The 12232-nt window shown below is 42.8% G+C and overlaps 1 protein-coding gene across 5 annotated transcripts in view; it reads left to right on the top strand.

Annotated features, from left to right (window-relative positions):
• The window catches only part of phf6 (PHD finger protein 6), a 139733-nt gene extending 133051 nt beyond the window's left edge, over positions 1 to 6682 (top strand). For all 5 annotated transcript variants that reach the window (XM_078211987.1, XM_078211982.1, XM_078211984.1 and 2 more), the window contains one exon: positions 4519 to 6682. The gene's annotated coding sequence lies outside the window, so the exon portion shown is untranslated. The remainder of the gene's footprint in view (positions 1 to 4518) is intronic.
• Positions 6683 to 12232: the final 5550 nt, after the last annotated feature.

Below are 12232 nucleotides of genomic sequence, written 5' to 3'. Positions count from 1 at the left end.
AAGTTCTATACAACTCCAGCATGACTTCCTTTTGTAATCTTTGCCTCAACTAATAAAGGCAAGTGTCCCATATGCCTTTTTCACCACCGTACTAACATGCCCTTCCGCTTTCAGAGATCTGTGGACAAATGCCAAGGTCCCTTCGTTCCACAGAACTTATTGTCTTACCATTCATTGAGTACTTTCTTGTCAAATTGCACCTTCACCCCTCACTTTTCAGGGTTAAATTCCACCTGCCACTTATCTGCCCATTTGACCATTCCGTCCATATTCTCTTGTAGCCCAAGACACTCAATCTCACTGTTAACCACCCGGCCAAACTAGATAGTGGAATGCGACCAACGCCCAAGAAGGAATCAATGCCTCTGGTAGGGAAAAATTCCAGAAATTAATGAAATCCCAACTACCCAGCAAGGATCAACTGGTGATTTCCAGATGGTACATAGAACATAGAACAGTGCAGCACAGAACAGGCCCTTCGGCCCACGATGTTGTGCCGAGCTTTATCTGAAACCAAGATCAAGCTATCCCACTCCCTATCATCCTAGTGTGCTCCATGTGCCTATCCAATAACCGCTTAAATGTTCCTAAAGTGTCTGACTCCACTATCACTGCAGGCAGTCCATTCCACACCCCAACCACTCTCTGCGTAAAGAACCTACCTCTGATATCCTTCCTGTATCTCCCACCATGAACCCTATAGTTATGCCCCCTTGTAATAGCTCCATCCAACTGAGGAAATAGTCTTTGAACCATTATCATTCAATTCAATGCCTACAACCAACCTGATTTTCTTGTGACTTGTGTATATTTGCTTCTGGGTATTACATTATTCTGTCTAGATTGTGGGGCGGGGGGGGCAATCATTTGTATTCAGTTTTAGTTTTTCATTCTAAAACATTCAAAGTGATATGCATATATATCACTGAGTCTCAGTAAGATATAGTTGAAGAGATGCAGGTATAACTACGGTTTCTATCTATTGGTGGATAATATGGTCTGAGGCAATAAGCCTCAATAATGTCTTCACTGCAGCACTTGGGAATATTATGAATTAGGAGCGGTTGTTGGTGATTTTGGCCCCTCGAACCTGCTCCACCATTCACTATGATCATGACTGATCATCCAACTCAATAGCCTGATCCTCCTGCCCCCATATCCTTTGATACCCATTGCCCCAAGGGCTATATCTAATTCCTTGAAAACATACAATGTTTTGGCCTTCGCTGCTTTCTGTGGTAGCGAATTCCACAGGCTCACCAATCTCGATCAAGAAATTTCTCCTCATCTATGTCCTAAAAGATTTACCCTGTATCCTTAGACCATAATCCCTGGTTCTGGACACCCCCACCATCAGGAATATCCTGCTTGCAACTACCCTGTCTGATCCTATTAGAATTTTATAAGTTTCTATGAGATCCCCCCTTATTCTAAACTCCAGCAAATATAATCCTAACCGACTCAACTCCAATTTCCTGCCTGTTCGCCGTCGCCTTTCAAATCCTTACTAATTAAAAATCTGTCCTGCTTAAATTTACTCAATGTCCCAGCATCCACCATGCTCTGAAGTAGTGAATTCCACAGAAAGCTTCCTCTGAGCTCCATGTCCAGATCAAAATATCAAATGTCATCACATTCTGTTCATCCTGCACTAGTAATTGTTAGTGAATTCAGTAGAATTTGTCCCACACAAAAACAGGCTACAGCATTCCTTTTTTGTGGGTTAGTTTATCCTTCTGTTGACCATCTGTCTTCCAGATTATCTGACGTTGATTAATATCCAAAAATATAAAAATGTATCTCCCTGACGCTCTGTGAGATGGACAGGAATTAAATGTTAAAAGGCTTGAATATAGTGACTCGTGTAAAAATGCTTCAAAAGAATGTATAAAGTCAGTGATAATACTAACCAATTAGGAAAGCTTCAGGCCTCCCTCCTATTCACCTTGGCAAATGTGCTGTTCAAAATGTGTCTGGCTGGCTGCTCTTGGCCTGGTGACTGTATGATGTCCTAGATTGAGGGTTTCTGTCTCGTACTCTGGCAAAAGGAGTCGAAAGAAGGCAGCATGTTCCTCTATGTATGAAAGCAATATTATGTTCATTGTTCATACAGCAAGATAATATTCCAGCATTGCAGCAGGCCATTGGCCTCTCCCATCGAATCATAAATAGCAAACAGTCTGCATTTTTCTCTGTGAGCCGTGTCCCACTTTCATGTATCATCTTGATGTATTTTAATATTTCACTCTTTAAAGCAGCAATCTTATTCCCTTTGAAAATAACTCCAACTAGAATGTTCCAATGAGTTAGTTCCACATTCCAGCCACCCTATGTTAAGAATGTTTCTCCCCCCCCCCCCCCCCCCCCCCCACCCAAAAAACATTTAACTTTATTTAAAGCTGTGGCCCCTTATAGCCTTGTTGAAAATAGTCTATTGCTGTTTGCCTTCTAACCCTTTGTAAAGCTGAAAACCCTTGTCAGGCCAGTCCTTAACCTTCTCCATTCTGGGAAAAGATGTTTGGTTTCTCTAATTTCTCCTCATTCTTGGCAACGTCTGCAATGCATTTTTTGCATTGCTTATATATCAATCGTAGACTGGTCAAACCTGCAGGCACAGCTCCACCTGCAGTCTACAGTCTTGTTGAACAGTGCATCCTCATTTTTGTGTCCAATTGATAGAACATAGAAAAACTACAGCACAAACAGGCCCTTCGGCCCACAAGTTGCGCCGGTCATGTCCCTACCTACCTAGGCTTATATATAGGCTTACCTACAACCCTCAATCCTATTAAGTCCCATGTACTCATCCAGAAGTCTCTTAAAAGATCCTATCGAGTTTGCCTCCACCACCATTGACGGCAGCCGATTCCACTCACCCACCACCCTCTGAGTGAAAAACTTAACCCCGACATCTCCTCTGTACCTACTCCCCAGCACCTTAAACCTGTGTCCTCTCGTAGCAGCCATTTCAGCTTTGGGGAAAAAGCCTCCAAGAATCCACCCGATCTATACCTCTCAACATCTTGTACACCTCTATCAGGTCACCTCTCATCCTTCGTCTCTCCAAGGAGAAAAGACCGAGCTCCCTCAGCCTATCCTCATAAGGCATGCCACCCAATCCAGGCAACATCCTTGTAAATCTTCTCAGCACCCTTTCAATAATTTCTCCATCCTTCCTGTAATGAGGCGACCAGAACTGAGCACAGTACTCCAAGTGGGGTCTGACGAGGGTCTCATAAAGCTGCATCATTATCTCCTGACTCCTAAACTCAATCCCGCGATTGATGAAGGCCAGCACACCATACGCCTTCTTAACCACCTCCTCCACCTGCGGGGCCGATTTTAGAGTCTTATGGACCTGGACCCCAAGGTCCTTCTGATCCTCTACACTGCTAAGAGTCTTACCCTTGATATTATACTCCTTCATCCCATTTCACCTGCCAAAATGGACCACTACACATTTATCCGGGTTGAAGTCCATCTGCCACTTCTCCGCCAAACATTCTTTTACATGACTTATCTACTTGTGCTGCAGTTTTTATTGACCTGTGTATTTGGGAACAAAATTATCTCTGCTCCATTCAAAAGCCTACAATTTGAGGTGCAAAATCTTTTCCTATTAATCCCAAAGTAAATTACTTCACATTTCTCAGTACTGAATTCTATCTGCTCGTACTACTGTCTTATTTTCTATCCTTGTGCATCCTTTCATAGTCATTGTGAAATCATAGAAACCCTACAGTGCAGAAGGAGGCCATTCGGCCCATCGAGTCTGCACCGACCACAATCCCACCCCACATATTTACCCGCTAATCCCTCTAACCTACACATCCCAGGACTCTAAGGGGCAATTTTTAACCTGGCCAATCAACCTAACCCGCACATCTTTGGACTGTGGGAGGAAACCGGAGCACCCGGAGGAAACCCACGCAGACACGAGGAGAATGTGCAAACTCCACACAGACAGTGACCCGAGCCGGGAATCGAACCCGGGACCCTGGAGCTGTGAAGCAGCAGTGCTAACCACTGTGCTACCGTGCCGCCCTATTGTCAAAATATGCGAGGTGTCATCTGCAAACTTTGATGCAATTCACTCAGTGTCAAGCCTGGGTTTCTTCCCAACGGCCCCACACAGCCATGAAACATCTTCCTTGATTGGGAGACCCTAAAATCTTATTTCTATCGATGTGCAACCATCTCATTCCTTGTGGCCACATTCTCCTTCGTTCTACTTGCCATTATTGCCATGTTGTCTTTTATTATGGGACCTTCTCAATTTTTTTGAAAATCTATGTGAACTGCTTCCATTTAATTTCTTCGAACTTAATTCACTTTTGTCTTTCCAAGTATTTGCTATTTTCATTGTGTTATAGACACTCGTAGGTTACAAAATATTGAAGATTTTATTAACTGGCCTATTTTGCTGCTTTATTTACACCTTTGTGTCTGAAGGAAGGAAATGTATTTGTAATTCTGTCTAGAAGTAATACCAGTTTCCTTCTCTCTCCGATGGAACAGTGCCAAGTATCCACTCATTGTGCTGACATTGATATTGAGGAATCGCTGGCAAGAAATTGGCCTCCCATTATTCTACCATGTGATACTAATGGGGGCTACTGAGCCGAATACTATGGATTGTGATGTACACAGGGCTGAACGCATTAAATGAACCCTGATGTTTGGACTGTCATCTGGTAATTTTGCAACATTATTCAAACCACAGGATTTGTAATTTGAAACGATTGAAGGGAAATGATCAAAATATACAAAAGGAAAATTAGCATTAAATGAAAGTGCTTAATGACTGAACCTGTAGCTAACGCAATTCAACCAAAAGATGAAATTTGTTTTGGGCTAAACATGATACAGATTTGTGGAAATTGTGTACTTTGCTCTTCCTCTAAGATTATCACTAACAGTGAAGCAACAGTTGTCGCAATGTTTCTCTCTCTGAATGTCACCAGTCTGATTTCCTTATTTTTACTTATTGATGTGAAGCTGAGGGCCAATTTCAGCTAATAATGGAAGCCAGTTACTAGCAAAATGACAAATACCAATTGTATTTAGCAACCTACGGTATGAACTTATTATTTCATTTTTATTGCACTGTCAAAATTGGTAATTGTCCTGTTAAAACTGTTGATTTTTTAAATACTGGCTAGTTAAACAATCTGTTTGTGCAAATCCAAGGTTTATATTTAATGGACATATAAGTGCCTTAAATATGAAACAGGAAGATGTTGTGGTCAAATCCTCTGGTGAAGTCTGTTTTGTAATTGTCATTCCATTTGAATGGGGCAAATTTTCTGATTTTCTCTGGTGACTTACCTGTAGCAGTCTCTCTATTATCTGTTCCAGCCTAGATAGGGAAAAGTATTTCCTGGCACTTGTTATTTTAATGGTCTTTTAATTGCAATCATTTCATTGGAGGCAAATGCCCCAGGTTTCCAAACACACTCTGAATGTGAATTTAGCCTGGATTACTGATTTCTTAAGAAACCTGGCTGAAGAAGATTAAGTTGAGCAGGTATTGGCTGCCATGCTTTCTAATAAAGGAATGATAGGTCAGCAGTTGATACTGGACTGGTAACCCACAGGCCTGAACAAATAATCCAGAGAACAGGAATTGAAATTCCATCTGCAAAATTTGAATTAAGTTTCAAAATCGATAAAAGTGACCGTGAAGCTGTCAGTCTTAAAAATGTTGATGTCCTTTATGGAATGAAATCTGCCATCTTTACCTGGTCGGGACTGTGTGTGACTCCAGTCCATGCAAATGTGGTTGATTCTTAACTGCTTTGAAAGAGCCAAGCAAATTTAAATTGACTTAATATCAAACTACTACATACACAATTGCAGTGGTTCAATAATTGGGCATGCTGCTACTTCAGTACTTTTAGAATGGGCAATAAATGCTGACTTGTCAACAATGCACCAGTTCCCGGAATCAAATTAAAAAAACTAACAAAATATTGCTCCTGGACTTGGGAATAAATAACAAACTATTTGCATCCATCTTTGGGCCAGGATGCATTTTGATTCGGGTTTTAATGTCAGATGGTGATCCTGCATTTCTGTGTGTTCAAAGCGGCCATTATAAGAGCTATATTACCACAACAGTGTTCATCAATTGCTTTAAAGCTGCACTGTTAAATAAGGAACAATGTAAGTTTTGGCATAAAGCCTACACTGCAGTTTGTGGTGATGTATATAGCCTGGTCACCCTTCAACCTATTTTACATCTGTATCTACTGGTCTCATTATGTTTGTCGAATTTTTGGAGTGTTTGGAAATGTTCACCTTTGTTCCTGAGACTTTGCTATACAGCATCTGTATTCCCTGTAGGTCACAGATTTGGGAAAAGTTTAAATGAAACTTCATGATGTTTTTCCTGTGCAGTAAATAATGTTTAATAGTGATTCTGTTTGCATGCAGTGAGGAATGCTTATTCAAAGTAAGGACTGAAATGTAAAATGTTCACTGATGTCGGGTATTGCAGCTTTGAATTCATGTGGAGATAAAATTGCCTTTATGACATTCGACACAAAACACCAGGAAGAAGTTGCCACATTCCCATTTTTTAATGTATTTAACGTTTTTAGTTTCTAAGTATCATGGTGTTACTTTTTGTCTAAAACACTTAGTCATTGAATGTTTTTAATAAAAGTATATCTGCCTTAGATTTAAAGTTGTTTGTTCATCAATAGTATTACAGATTAACTGGGTTTTCGGAATCAAGTCCTGTCAAAGTTGACCTTGGTTGTAACATTCATTAAGCACACTGAGTCAACAGAGCATCTGGAGTGAGTTACGTGGCTAACAATCTAATTTTAAAACTAATTGATTTTCCAGTCCTCCAGCTTGATTTACTCCAAAACTCTCCTACTCCACCCTCCGTAAACCTCTAATTCTTCCAAAATTCTGCCTGCCATATCCTATCCTACAGCAAGTCATGCTCACCCATCGTTCTTGTTGATGCATATTGGTCCCCAGCCCCCAATGCCTCCTGACTACATTACTGCAAAGGGAAAATATATGTTTTGAGCGTACCTCCTTCCCCCACCCCCAAAAAAACACTGCAGCTCGTAGTATTTGCATCATCGAGTGAACTGAATTAGCTGGACGCTGATGTCCAAGGGATTGGGAGCTTGGGAAGTGCTTGCTAGTGTTGCTGAGGAGTGTTTAAACTAATGTGGCATGGAAGTGGGAACTGATGCGGGAAGTGGGGTCAGAAACAAAAGACAGCAAGGGGAAAAGTGGGAGGCAGAAAAACCAAAGATAAAAATCAATAAGGGCCACATTACATCATATTCTAAGAAGGCAATAAATGCCAAAAAAACAAGCCTGAAGGTTCTGTATCTGCATAAGGGTTAGGGTCTCATTGTGAGGAGCTTTTGTAATAAGGTGGATGAATTAACTGTGTAGACAGTCATTAATGAATATGATGTAACTGAGATCATGGAGACCTGACTGCAGGGTGACGAGGGGTGGGAACGCAACATCCAAAGGTATTCAATTTTCAGGGAAGATGGATGGAAAGAAAATGGGGTGGGGTAGCATTGCTGGTTAAAGAGATTAGCACAATAGTAAGAAAGGACATTAGCCTAGATGATGTGGAATCTATGGGTGGAGCTGCAGAACACCAAAGGACAAAAAACGCTAGTGGGAATTGTGTACAGACCACCGAATGGTATTTGTGAGATTGGAGATGGCATCAAGCAGGAAATTAGAGATGCATGCAGTAAAGGTACAGCAGTTATGCCATAGAGGTTTACAGCATGGAAGCAGGCCCTTTGGCCCAACTTGTCCATGCCGTCCTTTTTTGTTAAACCTCTAAGCTAATCCCAATTGCCCGCATTTGGACCATATCCCTCTGTACCCATCGTACTCATGTAACTATCTAAATGCTTTTTGAAAGACAAAATTGTACCCGCCTCTACTACTACCTCTGGCAGCTTGTTCCGGACACTCGCCACCCTCTGTGTGAAAAAATTGCTCCTCTGGACACTTTTGTATCTCTCACCTTAAACCTCTGCCCTCTAGTTTAAGACTCCCCTACCTTTGGGAAAGGATATTGACTAGCTGATCTGTGCCCCTCATTATTTTATCGACCTCTATAAGATCAACCCCTCAGTCCCAATCTATCCAGCCCCTCCTTATAACTCAATCCATCAAGTCCCGGTAGCATCCTAGTAAATCTTTTCTGCACTCTTTCTAGTTTAATAATATCCTTTCCATAATAGGGTGATCAGAATTGCACACAGTATTCCAAGTGCAGCCTCACCAATATCTTGTACAACTTCAACAAGACGTCCCAACTCCTGTATTCAATGTTCTGACCGATGAAACCAAGCATGCCAAATGCCGCCTTTACCACTCTGTCCACCTGTGACTCCACTTTCAAGGAGCTATGAACATGTACCCCTAGATCTCTTTGTTCTGTAACTCTCCCCAACGCCCTACCATTAACTGAGTAAGTCCTGCCCTGGTTCAATCTACCAAAATGCATCACCTCGCATTTGTCTAAATTAAACTCCATCTGCCATTCGTCAGCCCACTGGCCCAATTGATCAAGATCCCATTGCAATTGGAGATAACTTTCTTCACTGTCCACCATGCCACCAATCTTAGTGTCATCTGCAAACATTACTAACCATGCCTCCTATATTCTCATCCAAATCGTTAATATAAATGAGAAATAACAGTGGACCCAGCGCTGATCCCTGAGACACACCGCTGGTCACAGGCCTCCAGTTTGAAAAAACAAGTCTCTACAACGAAAGAAGCCAATTTTGTATCCATTTAGATACCTCACCCTGGATCCCGTGAGATTTAACCTTATGCAACAACCTACCATGCAGTACCTTGTCAAAGGCCTTGCTAAAGTCCATGTATGTGGAGATGCCGTATCCAGCATCTCCACATCATGACTACCATCGACACCGCAAACTGCCGGTTCCAAGTGGAGAGGATCTCCAACAAGATCGCACATATCGACACACGCATCAAGTTTCTACACTTTAACCTGGTGTTGTTAAAACTCTTACTAAAGTCCATGTAGACAGCATCAACTGCACTGCCCTCATCTACCTTCTTGGTTACCCCTTCAAAAAACTCAAATTTGTGAGACATGATTTTCCACTCACAAAGCCAGGCTGACTGTCCCTAATCGGTCCTTGCATTTCTAAATGCCTGTAGATCCTGTCTCTCAAAATACCTTCCAACAACTTACCGCCACAGATGTGAGGCTCACTGGCCTGTAGTTCCCAGGCTTTTCCCTGCAGCCCTTTTTAAACAAAGGCACAACATTTGCCACTCTCCAATCTTGAGGCACCTCACCCATGACCAAATATCTCTGCTAGGGGACCCGCAATTTCCTCCCTAGCCTCCCACAATGTCCTAGGATACACTTCATCAGGTCCCGGGGATTTATCTACTTTGATGCGCTTTAAGACTTCCAGCACCACCTCCTCTGTTATGGGTGACTTCAATCTGCATATTGGTTGGGCTCACCAAACTGGTAGCAATGTGTTGGAAGAGGATTTCTTGAAATGCATAAGGGATAGTTTTCTCAACCAATATGTCGAGGAACCAACTAAAGAGCAGCCTACCCTAGACTGGTATTGTGTAATGAGAGAGGATTAATTAGCAACCTTGTGATGAGAGATCCTTTGAACAACAAAGAATCAAGAACAAAGAACAATGCAGCACAGGAACAGGCCCTTCGGCCCTCCAAGCCCGTGCCGCTCCCTGGTCCAAACTAGACCATTCTTTTGTATCCCTCCATTCCCACTCCGTTCATATGGCTATCTAGATAAATCTTAAACGTTCCCAGTGTGTCCGCCTCCATCACCTTGCCTGGCAGCGCATTCCAGGCCCCCACCACCCTCTGTGTAAAATATGTCCTTCTGATATCTGTGTTAAACCTCCCCCCCTTCACCTTGAACCTATGACCCCTCGTGAACGTCACCACCGACCTGGGGAAAAGCTTCCCACCGTTCACCCTATCTATGCCTTTCATAATTTTATACACCTCTATTAAGTCTCCCCTCATCCTCCATCTTTCCAGGGAGAACAACTCCAGTTTACCCAATCTCTCCTCATAACTAAGCCCCTCCATACCAGGCAACATCCTGGTAAACCTCCTCTGTATTCTCTCCAAAGCCTCCACGTCCTTCTGGTAGTGTGGCGACCAGAACTGGACGCAGTATTCCAAATGAGGCCGAACCAACGTTCTATACATCTGCAACATCAGACCCCAACTTTTATACTCTATGCCCCGTCCTATAAAGGCAAGCATGCCATATGCCTTCTTCACCACCTTCTCCACCTGTGATGTCACCTTCAAGGATCTGTGGACTTGCACACCCAGATCCCTCTGCGTATCTACACCCTTTATGGTTCTGCCATTTATCATATAGCTCCTCCCTACATTATTTCTACCAAAATGCATCACTTCGCATTTATCTGGATTGAACTCCATCTGCCATTTCTTTGCCCAAATTTCCAGCCTATCTATATCCTTCTGTAGCTTCTGACGATGCTCCTCACTATCTGCAAGTCCTGCCAATTTTGTGTCGTCCGCAAACTTACTGATCACCCCAGTTACACCTTCTTCCAGATCGTTTATATAAATCACAAACAGCAGAGGTCCCAATACAGAGCCCTGCGGAACACCACTAGTCACAGGCCTCCAGCCGGAAAAAGACCCTTCCACTACCACCCTCTGTCTTCTGTGACCAAGCCAGTTCTCCACCCATCTAGCCACCTCCCCCTTTATCCCATGAGATCCAACCTTTTTCACCAGCCTACCATGAGGGACTTTGTCAAACGCTTTACTAAAGTCCATTTAGACGACATCCACGGCCCTTTCCTCGTCAACCATTCTGTTCACTTCTTCAAAAAACTCCACCAGGTTAGTGAGGCATGACCTCCCTCTCACAAAACCATGCTGACTATCGTTAATGAGTTTATTCCTTTCTAAATGCGCATACATCCTATCTCTAAGAATCTTCTCCAACAACTTCCCCACCACGGACGTCAAGCTCACCGGCCTATAATTACCTGGGTTATCCTTCCTACCCTTCTTAAATAACGGGACCACATTAGCAATCCTCTGGGACCTCACCTGTGTCCAGTGACGAGACAAAGATTTGCGTCAGAGGCCCAGTGATTTCATCTCTCGTCTCCCTGAGCAGCATTGGATAGATTCCATCAGGCCCTTTGGGGAAGAGTGACCATATTATGGTAGAATTCATCATTAAGATGGCGAATGACACAGTTCTCAAGTCTGAGACTAGGGTCCTGAACTTGAGGAAAGCTAACTTTGATGGTATGAGATGTGCATTGGCTTGGATAAGCTGGCAAAGGATAGTTAAAGGGTTGATAGTGGGTAGGCAATGACAGACATTTAAAGAACACATCGATGAACTTTAACAACTGTACATCCTTGTCTGGCATAAGAGTAAAACAGGAAAGGTGGCTCATCGATGGCCAACAAGGGGAATCAGGGATAGTGTTAAAGCTAAAGAGGAGGCTTATAAATTGGCCTGAAAAAGCAGCAAACCTGAGGACTGGGAGAAATTTAAAATCCAGCAGAGGAGGACAAAGGGTGTAATTGGGAAGAGGAAAATAGAATATGAGAGTAGGCTTGCAGAAAACATAAAAACTGACTGCAAAAGCTTCTATAGATATGTGAAGAGAAAAAGACTGGTGAAGACAAATGTAGGTCCCGTACAGTTAGAATCAGGTGAATTCATAATGGGCAACAAAGAGACGGCAGACCAGCTGAGCAAATAATTTGGATCTGTCATCACTAAGCAGGGCACAAATAACCTTCCAGAAATACTAGGGGACAAAGGGTCTAGCATGAAGGAGGAAGGAAAGAAATCCATATTGGTCACAAAATTGTATTGGGGAAATTGCTGGGATTAAAACCCAGTAAGTCCCCACGGCCTGATGCTCTGCATCCCATAGTACTCAAGGAAGTAGCCCTAGAAATAGTGGATGCATTGGTGATCATTTTCCAGCATTCTATAGACTCTGGAAGAGTTCCAGTGGATTGGAGGATAGCTAATGTAACCCCATTTTTTAAGAAGGTGGGAGAGAAAACAAGGAATTATAGACCAGTTAGCCTGACATCGGTGGCGGGGAAAATGCTGGAGTCAATTATTAAGGATGCAATAACTGAGAATTTGGAAAGTGGTGACAGGATCGGTCCAAGTCAGCATGG

Source organism: Mustelus asterias, chromosome 4 (genome assembly GCF_964213995.1).
Source record: "Mustelus asterias chromosome 4, sMusAst1.hap1.1, whole genome shotgun sequence".
Lineage (NCBI taxonomy): Eukaryota > Metazoa > Chordata > Chondrichthyes > Carcharhiniformes > Triakidae > Mustelus > Mustelus asterias.
This window is presented reverse-complemented; position numbering and strand designations above follow the sequence as displayed.